General features: G+C 36.5%; 1 long non-coding RNA gene across 7 annotated transcripts in view; it reads right to left on the reverse strand.

Annotated features, from left to right (window-relative positions):
• Positions 1–16139, reverse strand: part of LOC143679412 (uncharacterized) — a 94458-nt gene that overhangs the window by 49130 nt on the left and 29189 nt on the right. For 3 of the 7 annotated variants that reach the window (XR_013173730.1, XR_013173729.1, XR_013173723.1), the window contains 2 exons: positions 12661–12855; positions 7879–8201 (listed from right to left, as the gene is read on the reverse strand). This is a non-coding gene — a long non-coding RNA (uncharacterized LOC143679412). Of the gene's footprint in view, positions 1–7878; positions 8202–12050; positions 12856–16139 lie in introns of those variants that run through there. The other 4 variants (XR_013173724.1, XR_013173727.1, XR_013173725.1 and 1 more) reach the window with 4 other exon arrangements.

The raw sequence follows: 16139 nt of genomic DNA on the forward strand, positions 1-16139 counted from the left end.
AACTGAAGAAAGCCTAAGAAAAAGAAAAATACTTTGAAAACAACCAGCCCAAACCAGAACATTATATATAGGAGAAGAACAATTTAAGTGACTACAGTTTTCTCATTGGGAACCATGGAGTCTAGAAGACAGAAAAAAGGAGCCATCAACAAGAATTCTACAGCCAGTGAAAATATCCTTTAGGGGAAAAAAAGTGAAATAAAGGCCTGATTATATGGAGAAAAACGATGAGAATTTGTTGTCAGCAGAATTGCTCTAAAATAAATTCTAAAGGAAGTTTCTTAGTATGAAAGGAATATATTCCCTGGTGAAAAATGGAACTTAAAGAATGGAGAAAGATCAACAGCAATGGTAAATACATGGTAAAATGAAAAAGACAATTTCTCTCCTCTTCTTTAAAATATTTATGACATTTGAAAGTGAACATTGTTCCATTGTCTGGTGGAGTTACTACAAACTAAAACATAAAGGACACATATGAAGGCGCATACCTGGGTGTAAATCTTCTATATTGTGTTTTAAGTGGCAAAATATTACTCCAAGTGTTCTGTGAAAGATAGAATAGGTATTTTAAAAATATTTTTATTGACAAATCTTCACACACATACAGTCCATACATGGTGTACAATCAGTGTCTTATGATATCATCATATAGTTGTGTATTCATCACCATGATAATTTTTAGAACATTTGCATCACTCCAGAAAAAGAAAAAACTCATAAACCTATACCTCTTATCACCCCCTCTCATTGACCACCAGTATTTGAATCAACCCAATTTTTTACCTTTATTCCTCCTGTTATTTACTTATTTATCTTTATTTCTTTTACTCATTTGTCCATACCCTGCTTCAAAGAACCATCAGACACAAGGTTTTCACAATCACAGAGTTACACTGTAAAAGATATATCTTTATACAGTCATCTTCAAGAATCTAGGCTACTAGAACACAGCTCAACAGTTTCAGGTACTTTCCTCCAGCCACTCCAATACATCATAAACTATAAAGGAATATCTGTATACTGAGTAAAAATAACTACCAGGGTAACTTCTCGACTCTGTTGAAATCTCTTAGCCACTGAAATTTTATTTTGTCTCATTTTTCTCTTCCCCCTTTTGGTCAAGAAGGCTTTCTCGATTCCATGATGCCAGGTCCCAGCTCATCTCCAGGAGTCAGGTCCCATGCTGTCAGGGAGAGTTACATCCCCGGGAGTCATGTCCCATGTAAGAGGGAGAACACGTATTTTAAACCCCAGAGAAACAACAAAAAAATAGTAGACATACAGCAAAAAATTAAGATTGAATAATTTTCTTAAATTCAAACAATTTAAAATAGGCATTAAAGAGGAAACAAGGAACTAAAACAAAGGGAAGAAAAAGAAAACAAATAAAACCATATCAATAATGACATTAAATCATTAAATTTATATAGTCTAAACACAGTACCATTATACAATGCAGTACTATTTGTAATAGCAACAAAAATTATAAATTGCTTAGGGAATAATTTTACAAAGGATTTCAATACCTTTATGAAAGACATCAAAGAAAATCCAATTTAATTTTTTAAAAGCTATACCATGTTCACAATGATAAATATGTCAGTTTTCTGCAAGCTGATCTAAAGCTTCAAAGCAGTTCCAACAAAATCCTAACAGGCTTTTGCAGTGGTAGAGTTTTATTTCTCATGGAACTTGGCAAGCTGAATCTAAAATTTAAGTGGAAGAGCAAAGGCCCAAGAATAGCAGAGACCCTCCTCGAGAAAAAAAAATATTCGGGGCAGGGAGGTGGATAGCTTTACCAGTTACCAAAAAAATATTATAAAATTATTGTATTTACTTAAGGGAGTATGGAACTGATAGAGGCATAAGCAAATTGATCAATGGTACAAAATAGAAAGTCCAGAAATGAACCCTGATAAATGATACTCTGATTTACTAAAGAGCTGACATTGCAATCTAGTGGGGGAATGCTGAACTTTTCAAAATCATACTGGGATTTGGTTATTCAAATATAATAAAATTAAATTGAGCTTCAGCCTCATGATCATTCCCTTCCCCCCTCCAAAAAAAAAATTCAGTCCCAATTTGGTTAAAAACCTAAATGTGAAAAGCAAAATTACAAAACTTTCAGAAGATAAAAGGGAGATGTCTCTATGACCTTGAAGTAGGAAAGAATTACTTAAACAAGATTCAAAAAGAAAAAGCCATAAAGGGTAAAACGTTTATTTACATTAAAATTAAGAAAGTTGGTTAATTAAAAATTACCTTAGAAGGAAGAGTCAAATAAAAACTGGTAGAAGATGTAGAACATTGAAACATATATAACTAAGAAAATATTTTGTAACCAGAATACATAAAGAACTCCTACGTATCAATTTTAAAAAGATTAACCTAAAATAATAAAATGACCAAAAGGCTTGACTCAACCTCTCACAGAAGGTAAACCTCACGTTTCCATTAAACATATGACAGGATATTCTAACTTAAAAAGCCAGCCCATGGGAGTCGGCCTTACTTAACTAGCTTCAGATGAAGACAGAACTAGAGAATACCAAGAGACAGAATAAAGAAAGAGGCCATCATCAAGCACTGTGGCCTAAGAAATGTCCTTCCTCAGGAAATGTGATAGGGATGAGAGAACCAAGAGAAGGGGGTATTTGGCTGCGCTCTAGCGGTTGGAATGTACCACGAACAATTCTAATTCGCTCTCTCCCTGGACAGCGAAACAGCTTTTTCAACAAATGATGACTGAACCTCTGACTGAACCACTATTAATTTCACTTGATCTAGATTTGATGATGGGTATTGCCCTTGGAATGAGGCATTTCAGTAAAGGCACTAATTTCCCCAAGAATTAAATCAAGAGGAATAAAGAATATTCCCACAGGCTTTTTACTCCATTGAACATGTAAAGTGGAGTGGAGAAGGATGATCCTTTTATAGCAATTAAAAATCACCTCTTTGCACTTTTTCTACACTTTTAGAACATTCTCTTTTCTGAAGAGCTTCTCACTCATTACTATGGTATTCCTGCCACACAAATACTATATCTAAGCAACACAAAATAGAGCAACATAAACAGTGCAGAATTCATAGCTCTTGAATTTAAATGTGCATCTCTTGAATAGACCTTTATTTAAAAGGTCCCAGAGTTTCAGTACTAAGAATCCAATGTCTTTAATCCACTCGCCTTCTCCTCTCTTAGTCTTAAACTACAATATAATCCACACACAAGTCAAGAAGTGAGCGTCCTCTCTACTTATATTGCCTGGAAAATTAGTTTTTTTGCACAGTAATACCTGAAACAAAACAATTCACACCAGGTGAACTGACACTTAGCTACTTGCAGAAGTGTGCCAAAACTATTAATTAAAACATGCCTTATTTTACTGATATACACAACCATACTGTGCTATAAAAAAATATATGTACACTTAAGAATAAAATAACTAATCATGTGGCCCTATCTTCTTGCTGATTTGATTATGAAATAATGTGTCTTGAAGTCTGATTTTTTAAAAGTTTGGTTTAAGCACATATCTGGGATCTCTATTCACTGTCCCATGTTAACTGCACAGCGAAAGTTATTAGGCACTGACTAGTGGTCTGCCCAAGAGTATTTGGAGCCACAAAGTAAATCCTTTCCTTCTCTTTTTATGATGGGGCAATGATGCCATTGTGTCACACATGTTTCCAATTAATCTCCTGCTAGGCTATCTGATTGAATTACACAATCACTAAATGTATTAAAGGCTTAACTAATTTGAAATGTAGCCATTGGTTAAACACTGCTGAACCATCAAACACAAAATAAACGCTTAACATAAACAAATCATTTCAAAAATCAAAAATTTGATTACCAACGTGGCTAATCAGATTCCATTGTAGGGAAAGGTAGATGCCTTTGTCTTCTTTTGGCCTTATACCCCAGCATTATAGTACCTATTTTTTAATACTAAAAATAAGAGATGAGGAGAATTTTCCACTTATTACAGTATAGACAAACAATCTGAATAATTCAGGCTGTGTTTACAGAGCACAAAGTGAGGTTCAGATTTCATAAATATTCATGATTAGTGTGGGTAAGCAGTCTAGATAATTCAGAAACCGTCCTATCCCTGAACAGTTCAATTTGCAAGTTTAGAAAGAACCAATTTACCAGATAATTATGACATCTCCACTTTAGTCCTAAATGGTGAACCAAAGAAGGGAAAATACCTCCCTCCTTTTTTACCTTAATTCAGAGTGTTGCTTCAATTTGACAGCATGGAAGTATGTGGATTCAGTCATAGATGATTACTCACAGTCTCCCCAAATTCCACACCCTTATTTTAGACACGGTGTTTCTCTTTCCTTCCATGTTCTTATTCTCCCTTTCTGCCATTGGTTTGGCTGACTAGCATTTGGGTATTGGCTTCCTGTGATTTCATCCAATTAGGTTACCCCAGCACCTTATGAAATTGTTACTCAAAAGGCAATGACACTCCTTACCCTGGGAAATGATGGTTACTTTTACATGGACACTCCAGAAGAATAGGTCAGCTATTAATTATAAGCCTGGCCTAAAAGAAACTAACAGAATAACTTCTAAGATATAGGTAAAATTTTTAAAGCCTCTGTCCTTCCAGTTGCTTATGGTATTTCTTCTTTTTAATAGAGCACTTTGGTGGCTAGAAAAGATTATGCAAGAGAAAGAACCAATGAGAAACTGTTTGCAGAAAATAGTCAACAAGAAGGAAATTTTTACCATGGTAACCAAAAGTAAAAGCCACGAATGTAGTTCTCAAATTCACAAATCTTGTCTTATGGTTTGAACTTATCAACGAATAGTGAGCTGAGATGGAAATCCTCAATTTACAGTGCTTTTCTTCCAGATCTTCCCGTGTTTCACAAGCGTTCCCCTGCTTCATCCAGTATTTATTGAGAAGTTGTTGCCACAATAATGCTAATTAAGATAACCTGATATTTTATGGTGGATCAAAGATATTTTCCCAATCCAAGGAGGTCGTGTGCCAGTTTGAAAGGATGTATGTACCCTAGAAAAGTCATGTTTTAATCCTAATCAACCTTGTGGGAGCAATGGTTTCTCCTAATCCTTATTCAGTACTGTATGTTTGCAACTTTAATTAGGTTATCTCTATGGAGATGTGACTCTCAGTGTGGGTATTAAACTTGATAGGTGGAGACATGTCTCCACCCATTCCACGTGGGTCTTGATTGGTTTTACTGGAATCCTTTAAAAGATGAAGCACTTTGGAAAAAAGCTAGAGAACAACAAGAGAGAAAGCCAAGGGATTCTGAGAGAGCAGAATGACAGAGCCACGAGAAAGCCACGGAAGCCGCAGCAGAGCTGAGCAGAACCATGAGGCTGAGAGCCCATGCTGCCAGAGACATCAGGGATGAAGAAAGAAAATGGCCCTGGGAAGCTCCATGAAATGAGAAGCTCGGAGAGAAAGCTGAAAGACTTCACCACATGCCTTCAAGCTGAGAGAGAAACCCTGACCGTCATCAGCCTTCTTGAACCAAGGTATCTTTCCCTGGATGCCTCAGATTGACATTTCTATAGATTTGTTGTAATTGGGACATTTTCTCAGTCTTTGAACTGTAAACTAGCAACTCATTAAATTCCCCTTTTTAAAAGCCATTCTGTTTCTGGTATATTGCATTTCAGCAGCTAGCAAACTAGAACAGGCAGCAAAACTGACAAGAACGCTGGGACAGCATCAGACTTCCCTTGTCTGTTTCTGCAGTGGGGTGACAAGAATTCTGCCATGTTCTTCCAGCCCAAGTCTGGCTGAGTTGTAAACACCCATTTCCTTGAATAAGAAATTCTGCTTGTTTCTCTGAGCTTCATATCTTGAGCAGTGGCTAGACAGGGCTCCTAGAAGATTTCTAAAATGGGTATCTATTTCATTTCTACAAAATTAATGTTTGCTTGAGGTTGGTAGTGATAGAGGAGTGAGTATGAGGCAGGGGGCTGGGTGGCAAAGGGAAGAACAGGGAGGACAAGAAGGAAACTGGGAGCATAAATGGTATATCTCATACCTGGAAGATTTGCAATTATTTGCTTGTATGTCTGTTCATCTCTACTAACGGATACCTCATTAAGGGTAGGGACTGTGTCTTATTTGTATTTACGAACATAGCATCTAGTATAGGGATGTGAAATATTTCCACCCCTCTGTCCACCTTTCCTCACGTCTCCTCTCTCATTCCTCTCCAAGAGTGGAGGAGTTACTCGTGTATTTAGTCTGAGTTAGTGACTTGGGGCCATATTTATCTGTGGATGAGGTCGCTAATCACTGGCAAGTGCAAACTGTAGAACAGGCTGCAAGCTGGAAACTCCAGTAAAGGTGATATCAAAGTCCTTACTCAACTTCCCCAGGGGAACCTGGCTGACTAGCAATTCAGGCAAAGAACCAATGGTGAAATTGAGTCTGAATCCTCTTAAAAACTCTAAAATCCTGAGTTCTGGCTTTAAGACTTCCACCTGATTGGATGAGAAGACTGTCCCCATTGCTGAGGGCAACCTTCTTTGTTGATACAAGAGACAATCAACTGATTAGAGGCCCTAAATCCCATCTTGAAATACTGTCATATTAGCAAGCAGGCCAGTGCTGGCCCAAACAATTGGACAAAGCCAAGTGACTGATGAAATTTACCATGACACTTAGGAATAGGTCAGGGGGCAGGCAAGCCAACTCAGAGGTGTGACAGCCAAGAAGTCAACAGAAGAGAATCTGACCCACAGAAAATCCAAAATTGCAAATACTTGGTCTTAGAGTCTTTACATATCAAAACAGGGGAATCGAACATGGATCCATATTTTTTTTCTTTTTATTTATTTTTTTTATTTTTTAACTTTTTTATTAATTAAAAAAATAACAAACAAAACATTAAGATATCATTCCATTCTACATATACAATCAGTAATTCTTAATATTATCACATAGTTGTACATTCATCATTTCTTAGAACATTTGCATCAATTTAGAAAAAGAAATAAAAAGACAACAGAAAAAGAAATAAAATGATAACAGAGAAAAAAAAAAGATTATACATACCATATCCCTTACCCATAGGCGGAACAAATGTTAAAATAAATTTAGTTTGAAATACATGGATCCATATTAAGAAGAGTTGGTCTTTGAAGCAGTTCTCTAATCCCACTTTAATTTTGCTTTTAATTATTTGTAAATTGTATTATATAAATTTTCAAACATCATGAATGTAGAGAGGCAGTAGTATAATTATCCTCTTTCTACCTATCAATCAGCTTCAACAGTTATTTTGTAAATCTTGTTTTATTTCATCCCTACAATTTTTGTTGAACTATCTTAATGACAAATCCCAAAATATTTCACTCATAAACACATGAGTTTGTAAGGCCAAATGAAAAAGAGTCCTTTTTAACATAGCCTCGATACCACTGTCACATCTAATAAAATTAATAATCAGGGCAGGCAATGCTGGAGCAGTGATAGTGGTCTCCCCTGCCATGCCGGAGACCCGGTTTGATGCCTGCCCATGCCAAAAAAAAAATTAACAATCACTCCTTAATATTGAATTCTCAATCGATGTTCAAATTTCCCTGATTATCTTTAAGATGTTTTTGTAAAGTTATTTTGTCCAAATTAAGATCCAAACAAGGTTTTCCATTTGTTTGGTATTGTTATTAAGGTCTTTTTAAACCCATCACATTTCTTCTTCTCTCCCTTAATTCATACTTTTTGAAGTTTATGGGTCATTTTCCTTGTAGAATTTCCCACATTCAGGATTTGGCTGAAAACATCCTAACAGAGCCATGTACAATGTGTCTCTACCCACAGCATTCTGTGTTAACTGCTTTTAGATCTAGTAGATTGTTTAGATTCAGGTTTAGTTTTTGGACTATTTGTAGTGCTGTTAAGATTAGATTGTCACCAGCATGATCTATTCATTTCAAAAGTCCCCATTGGCCTTTCAAATAAAAGTTTTAGTAACCATTACTTACTATTATTATTATTTGGCTTTTAAAAAGGGAATTTATTAAGCTGTAAGTTTACAGTTCTAAGGCCATGAAAATGTCCGAATTGAAGCACCAACAAGAAGTTACCGTCACATAGGAAAGGCTGTTGCCATCCAGAACACGTCTGTCAGCTGGGAAGTCATGTGGCTGGCATCTGCTTGGGCCTTTGGGTTTTGGACACCTCTCTCAGCTGGAAAGGTACACAGATGTCTGTTAGCTTTATCTCCTCAATTCATAAGGCTTCCCCCCCCGGGCACCTTCCTTCTGCATCTCCAAAGTTCTCTGGTTGTGTAGGCCGTGTTAGTTCTGTTGGCTCTAAGGCTTTTTTCAAAATGGTCCCCTCTTATTTTAAGCAACCCCACCTTGAATGGGTGCAGACACACGTCTGTGGAAACCATCTATCAAAAGTTACCATCCACAATTGGGTGGCTTACATATCCATGGAAACAATAAAAAAGATCACACCCATCAATACTGAATGAGGATTAAAGGACATGATTTTTTTTCTAGTACATAATAGCTTCAAACCCACACAATTCTATCCATTGTTGTTTGGTTTGCTCCCATCCTCTTATATTTGGGGTTCAGTACAATTGCTTACAACTATAGTTCTACTAAAATATTCTATAGTTTTAACTTTCAGATTTTGTTTTGTTGCTGTTAAGCTAGACAGGATTCCCCAATTTTTATTCCAAGATGATAAAGTTTATTTCAATATTGATTATTATCCTAATTTCTTACCTGAAAAGATTGAGGCTCATACAGATTAAATATTATACCATTGTTTATTATTGACTTAATACATTAATTCATTAAGAGTTGCAAAATGGTGATTTTCTAATTCTATTATTCCTTCTGCTTTTATTAGCTATAACTGTTCAATATAGAAACATTTTTTTGCATCAGCTCTTTTTTTATCCTAAAATATGGTTCATACAGGAAAGGATGGTATAATTGCTCAGTTTCTCCTCCCCCACCATTTTCTGTAACACTTTTTTAAAAATACAAGATTGGTGCCCTAGCAGCCTCTAGTGGTGATCAGTGAGGATTTTTTTTAGTATAATTATAAATTCATGAATTTTAAAAATATTTGATATGTTTTAATCCATTGGAGACCCCTGCTGAGAAGTTAAAATTATAATGCCTTTATCACTGTGTAGTTCCAATTTTCAATGAGAGGTAGGTTAATAAATAATTATAATTCAGAAAATAAAAGATACACACAAGCAATGGGACGCACAACAATTGAAGAATGTACTCGCCCCACTCCTACCATCTTTGTGTGTCAGAGCCAACCTTCCAGGAGCCATATTCATACAATACAGCCACAACTCATCTCATCCTGGCTGGCTGAGCCAAAGGTAGACACTTATTCTAAACTGAACTAGTTAGAATCTGTAATGGGGGTTTTCTGGAGAAACAGAACCAACAGATATACATTATAATTATTATAAGGAAAAAGAAAATAATAGGCATGGAGTGGATGTAGAGAAATAGGAACACTTGGTCATTTTTGGTGGGAATGTAAAACGGTGGCGCTGTGGTCCCTCAGGACAGTATGAATCACCATACGACCTGGCAATCTCACTTCTAGGTATGTACCCAAAAGAACTAAAAGCAGGGACTCAAACAGATATTTGCATGATATTCATAGCTGCATTATTTACAACTGCCCAAAGTGGAAGCCGCCCAAGTGTCCATTAGCAGATGAGTGAATAAGAAAATTGTGGTATGTATATAAAATGGAATATTATTCAGCTATAAAAAATGACATTCTGATAAATGCTACAACATGGATGAACCTTGAAGACGTCGTGTTGAGTGAAATAAGCCAGGCACAACAGGAAAAATGGTATGATCTCACTGATATCAAATAATTAGATAAGCAAATTTCATAGGTTCAGAACTAGAATACAGGTTACCAGGGACTGTGGTAGAGGTAGGGAATGAGGAGTTGATTCTTAATTGGTACAGAGCTTCTGTTTGGGGAGATGGAGAAGTTCTGGTAATGGATGCTGGTGATATTCATACAACATTGTGAATATAATTAACATCAGTGAATTGTATTTTGAATGTGGTTAAAGGGGGAAATTTTAGGTTGTTAGGATAAAAATTAAAAAAACAAACCTGAGGACTGTACAATGCAAACAGCAAATGCTAATGTAAACTATGGACTTCAGCTAATAGTGTAATTATAGTGATATTGTTTCAATTGTAACAAAGAAACCACATTAGTGCTTAGTGTTAATAACAGAAAACTATGTGTATGAGGCAGGGTACGTGAGAACTCCACATATTCTGCCTGGCTTTTCTGTAAACCTACTTCTTTAATAAAATTAATAAATAACATTTTTTAAGTTAAAAATGTGAGGTGGGGGTGCCTAAAATTGGCCAACATAGTTTGACATTTCTTTGTACTTTAGAATTCTATTCTTTTTTTTTTTTTTTTTTTTTTTTTTAGAGAGAGGGAGGAAGGGAAGGAAAGACAGAGAGAAGGAAGGAAGGATGGAAGGAAGGAAGGGAGGAAGAAAGGGAAACATCTTTAAACATTTTCTTGTTTTATTATATTTTGTTTGTTTGTTTGTTTTTTACATGGGCTGGGGCCGGGAATCGAACCGAGGTCCTCCGGCATGGCAGGCAAGCACTCTTGCCCGCTGAGCCACCGCGGCCCGCCCTAGAATTCTATTCTTAACACAACAGTGCCTGCAGATTCAAGTAAACACTGAAAATAATCCCCAACTCAAGTATTGGAACATCCCTTGGGCATTATGTATTTTGGAGTGTCAGTGGACCTCTTTCTGTCATCAGCTCTTTCTCTAGATCAAAGTGTGGCAGGCATATTTGACAAATAGTATGCACATCTGGAGGTTGGCAAGGTGGTAGGGGGCAGAGGAGGGACAGGGAGAACATTCCAACAGGAAGAACATCATTTCTTACCTTGACCCATTTCTGGTTCTCAATTAACAGTGCTTCCTGGCAATGAACCTGGCACCCCCTTGGGTAGGGCATAGGTAGAGCTCTATGGATTTGAATTTGGCATGGGGGAGTGGGGGGGGCGGGGAGGAGGTGGTAGTAGTAATACAAATGGAATAATACATACTTTCCACATCACTTTAGTGAATGATATGATATTTTTGCAAGCAATGGCCTGAAGATATGTTGCAATTTAGTAAGAACTAACAAGAAATCAAAATCATGGAAATTAGTTTCCTCATCTGTAAAATGAATTGGAGAAGGTGATTGCCAAGGTCCCTTCTTGCCTTATTAAGATGGTGTGATTCTAAGATTCTATTCTGTATATAAACAAGATCATTAATTTGAACTCACAGTATTTATTTTAAAATGTGTAATTTTAACAAATGCATATTTAAGATTTTTCAAGTTGCTGCAGTTTATATTATGCTATTTTACCCAGATCTATTATTGTTATGGCTGAGAACTAAAATAATTTTAGTTTACCAAATGCTCTGGACTTTCTCATGATTAAATATGGTGTATAAACATAAGATGGAGTATTATTACCTGTGATTACTTTGAGTGAATGGACAACTCAGCACACATATTCTTAATCAGAATATAGCCTGCACTAAATGGTTTTGACATCTTACTTCACCCTAAAGCTGTAGACATTCTGAATTAATAACTGCAATAAACATGGTCAACCTATTATATGGGTCAGTTGCAAATGTAATGAATATATTGTAAAGCACATTTTAATGTTAAGACCTCAGTTCTCATCTGATTGCTATTCTCTTTCTCCTATTTCCTGAAGTGAAGGAGATTTTAAATGTACTACCGAATACATGTAGTTAGAAAATATAGATATGAATTTAAATATGCTGCCCAGCATCTAATTTTATGTGTCCCAAGTTGTTTTATTTCTTTCATCCTATTATTCTGAAATAATAAATAAAATGCATTCTGTGGCTAATAAATGTGACAGCAAAATATCAGTTTCTGATAACTATGTAGAAGAAAATTAAAAATTGCTGGCAAGACAGTTAATGCCTTTCACAATCTACCCTCAGGCTGTGTTTTAAGTCTCATTTCATGCCACTCCTCTATATTCCTCCATCCATTTAACCACAATGGATGCCCCATGTGTGTTATTTGGGATCACACCTCCATGGCATTTAATTTCTGCCTGTCTGAATTAACTCTTTTTGTTCCCATAGTACTTTATTTACCCTTTATATTTGCTACTGATCCACACATTAGAATTAGCTGTGAAACCTGTTCAATCCAACCACATGGACAGTCTCAGTCAGTGTTGCTCAGACTTTGACTACTTGTGTGGTCTCTCCATCATCCCCTTCAAGACTTCCACTTATTTGGGGAAGATACTAAGAGATGTGCCACATGTGGTTATGGACACAGGCCTTCCAGGTTTTGCACAACCGGATGCACTACTTTTTAATTTGTCATTCAATGACAATTTTAGTAATTGCTGCTAAAGTGATTCTGTTTAAAATGAAGAATCATTTAATAACTTCCATATTTAAAATTCTCCAATATTTTTGATCACCCAGTGAGGACAGCCACACTCTTTAGCATAACATTCAACTCTCCATGATCTGGCCACTATCTGATTTTCCTGTTTTATTTCTGATCTTGCCCCACTTTGAAATATACACACTAGAAATACCTACCTGCTTCTATTTTCTCTCACATACCATGCTGCTTCCTCCACTGCGTCATTATTCATATTTTCCAGTGCTTGAAATGTTCTCTTCAACCTTCCTCAGCTGGATAAATTCCTCCTAATTCTTTAAATTTAGTGCACAGATAACCTTTTCTAGGAAGCCTTATCCAGGACTCTCAAATGAGCTCAGGGCTTCTCTCCTCTGTGCCAAAATAAAACAGTAATTATAGTAACCATAACAATAACAATTGTTTGCATTTGTTCTAAATGCTATACCCAGATTATTTCATTTAACCTTGTTAACAACCTAATGAGGTTGTTACTACTACTATTCCATTTTACAGATGAGAAGACATAGAGACACCAGCTAACTTTTCTCAGTCACAGCTAGTACATGAAAATAACTTTAATAGCCATATCTATCTATCCCAAAATCACACTAATCATGTTCTGTTTAAATGATCAGTTCATGTGTCTGCCCTCCATATCACTCTCTTCTTCAATCCCTGAATGACATACAGATTAGAAATATGATATTGGCTTCAGGAAAAACCTTGCTGAAAAACATAAATTAAAGAATTGAGTATTGTAGTTGGTGATGATAGCTGAAGATTTGTTGAAATTTCCCAAATCCCAGCTTTTGGACGGCATCTTGGAAGTTGGCAAATTTAAGGAGTATTCAGAGAAGCAGAAAACAATCAATGAAAAGAAGAATGAGTTCACACAGAGATAGGAGTGAGGAAAAACATCCCAAGCTCCAGTGAGGAGAGTTAAAATACGAGAGTGGTCAACACAGAAAAAGGCTGTGGAAATATCAGTGATTTGAGGATTAATGGAAGAAAGAAACTGCAATGAATGTGAACAAATTGGAACTTCTTCCCCTGCCCCACCCCACCCACCCCCAAATTGAGGTACAAATGCAGCATACGTTTTCATTAATTTTGTTAGTGAAAGAAATTCCAGAAGAGAAGAAAGAAGAGAAGAAAGAAGAGGCAGGGCTAAAGGAAGAGATATCTAGTTAAGTATGATTGTCAGTAGACAGCAAAGAGATGGTGAAGAAGCAAAGATTGGAGATGCAAGAGAGTGAGGGGATAATGTTGGAGCAGAGATCCAATGAGAATTCCTTCTTTCCTCCCTCCCTCCCTTCCTTCTTTTTTTCTTTCCTTTTTCACTTCCTTTTTCACTTCCTTCCTCTCTTCCTCTCTTCTTCCCGTCCTCCCTTCAGGAATAATTCAGCCAAATCTCCTTTAAGGACTCACCTGCCCCTTTCTGGATCTTGTGAAATATGAGAAGCCTTTTCTAAACCCCTCTATTGTGCCAAGTTATCACTTTCGTGGAGGTGGCCCTATCACCTGTAAAAGACTCATAATCCTTCTTAGTCTGTCCTTTGACAGGTCTTGGAATCCAACAGCTGCCTCCTAAGGGCAGATCGCAGCAAGCCCAAGGGCCTCCTTAGCTCAGACCTTGGTGGAGCAGTGTATGAGGGACAGGGAGGTTGGTGCTGGTGGACCTGTTTTCTGAGGTCTAACAACTCAATGAGAGGAGAACTTACCCTTGTTCTTGATTCCCAGCTCACTCAAGAACAATAGGGCACCCAAACGAAGGAAACTGGAAAATGTGTCCTGGTTAGGGTTGACTTTGGCTACAATTTGTAGAAAGGGTGGTAAATACTCGGCCATTTTCCTAGTTGTGAGGTTGGAATACAGGAATGCTAGAGCCTGGAACACACTTGAGACAGGAGGAGGCTCCACGGTACAGTAGGATTTTCCTGGCACTTGCCCCAATCTTGGCACTTGGAATCTTTAGTACAATGTTATCCTATATGGACAGCTACGTGCCAGTAGATTCACTGCAGTTCAGACAGTCATTCTACAAACTGTATTGAAGAACTGGAACCATCATTCATCCTGTGTCAAAGCAAATCCAACAGAACCCTCAAAGGGCTGACCCTTTTTCAATGAAGAGCTTCTAGAACCTGTATATTGCTTTCCCTTTTTTTGAGTACTCTTATGGATCAGTCCCTGGATGTAGATTTGGAAGGAGTGCCCTCATTGAAATCAGACAAAAACACTTGGTTATATAATCAGCATCTTTTCTGTGTACTTTGGCTAATGTTCAATCACAGGACAAAAACACTTATTGGAATTTTCAAACATCTGACATTGAAGCTTAAATTTATGTCACTTTTCCTCACAATTCTTAAAGAATATTAGATGATGCTTTGATGCTGTTATTTGTCCAGTTCTGGAAAATATCTGCACTTTCTTTCTGTCATAATCAAACAAATTCATTATGAAAAATCTTAGACTTCAATATCTATAAAGTTGCTTTAGCAAATAAATCACATCTTGTTTTTAAAAATTCAATGTAAGGAGCAAATTGAAAGGCCATATTTCATAGTTTTTTAGTTTTCAGGCTTTGTGAAGTACAGATGTGCCCCTTTACTTATGTAAAAAGTCAAGATGCAATGCACAATGAATCTGTACAGTGGTTATGTGATATAATTGCAGTGTGAAATGGCTTACTATCATATCACCATTCCATGTGTTTAAAGAGCAGGTGCATTTTTTTTTCTAGAAGTATTTTATAATTACAATTGAAACTTTAATATTCAAATTAAGGCAGCATAGTTGTGTTTTCATTATTTCTTACTGCCTTATTTTTGTTTCTGGATGTATGTGTGTTTTCAAATGCTATTTCTATTAGGGCAAGAAAATAACTTTAAAAACTTAGACCTGAGTGAGAAAGGAAGCCAGATAGAGGTCAGGGCCAATGCAAGGAAAGTGACTGAGTGGGACGGCATCCTAAAAGGATGCAGGAACCAGGAGAAAAGGAAGGCAGCCAAGCAGGGCAGGAGCCCATTGGGGGTTAAAGCCTTCAAGAGAAAGATGACTCAGTGGTGCTAAATCTTGATATAAATAAATAAATGTATTGAGAGCAATGGAAGCCAGCTTTCTCATTCTTAGAGAAGGGAATTACAAATGTGACAAAAGAGAAAATTGAATGAACATATGGTGTTAGATTGGAGATATTCATACAGGCCAATGATTTTTAATACATAGAGATAGGTGTATAAATAAATATAGATGTAATTGTCATGTGTATATATAAACATACATATATTTTCTGGCTGAGTCTACTGAATAACGTGGGAACACTGAAATCCCAGTGACAATGAGCACACCTAATATCCATACCTTGGTTTCTAAATACCATTCTTCCATAAAAGGAATGAGGAATCCCTGGGGAAATGCCTGATTCTAGGACTTGGGAAGGGCAGACACAAGATTAACCTAACACCATTTTTTTTTTTGATAGAAAGTAATGAAGTAATAAAAGATTGATAACAATATGACAAAAAAAAATAGAGGCTTCCACTGTGTGGATATGGGGCAATTTGAGCCTGAAAATTAATAATGATAGCAATATATTTTATTTCATTAAGTAAAATTAAAAATCCATGATTCTACATTAATCTTAATAGAC

The sequence above is a fragment of the Tamandua tetradactyla genome, chromosome 4 (genome assembly GCF_023851605.1).
Source record: "Tamandua tetradactyla isolate mTamTet1 chromosome 4, mTamTet1.pri, whole genome shotgun sequence".
NCBI classification, from domain to species: Eukaryota; Metazoa; Chordata; class Mammalia; order Pilosa; family Myrmecophagidae; genus Tamandua; species Tamandua tetradactyla.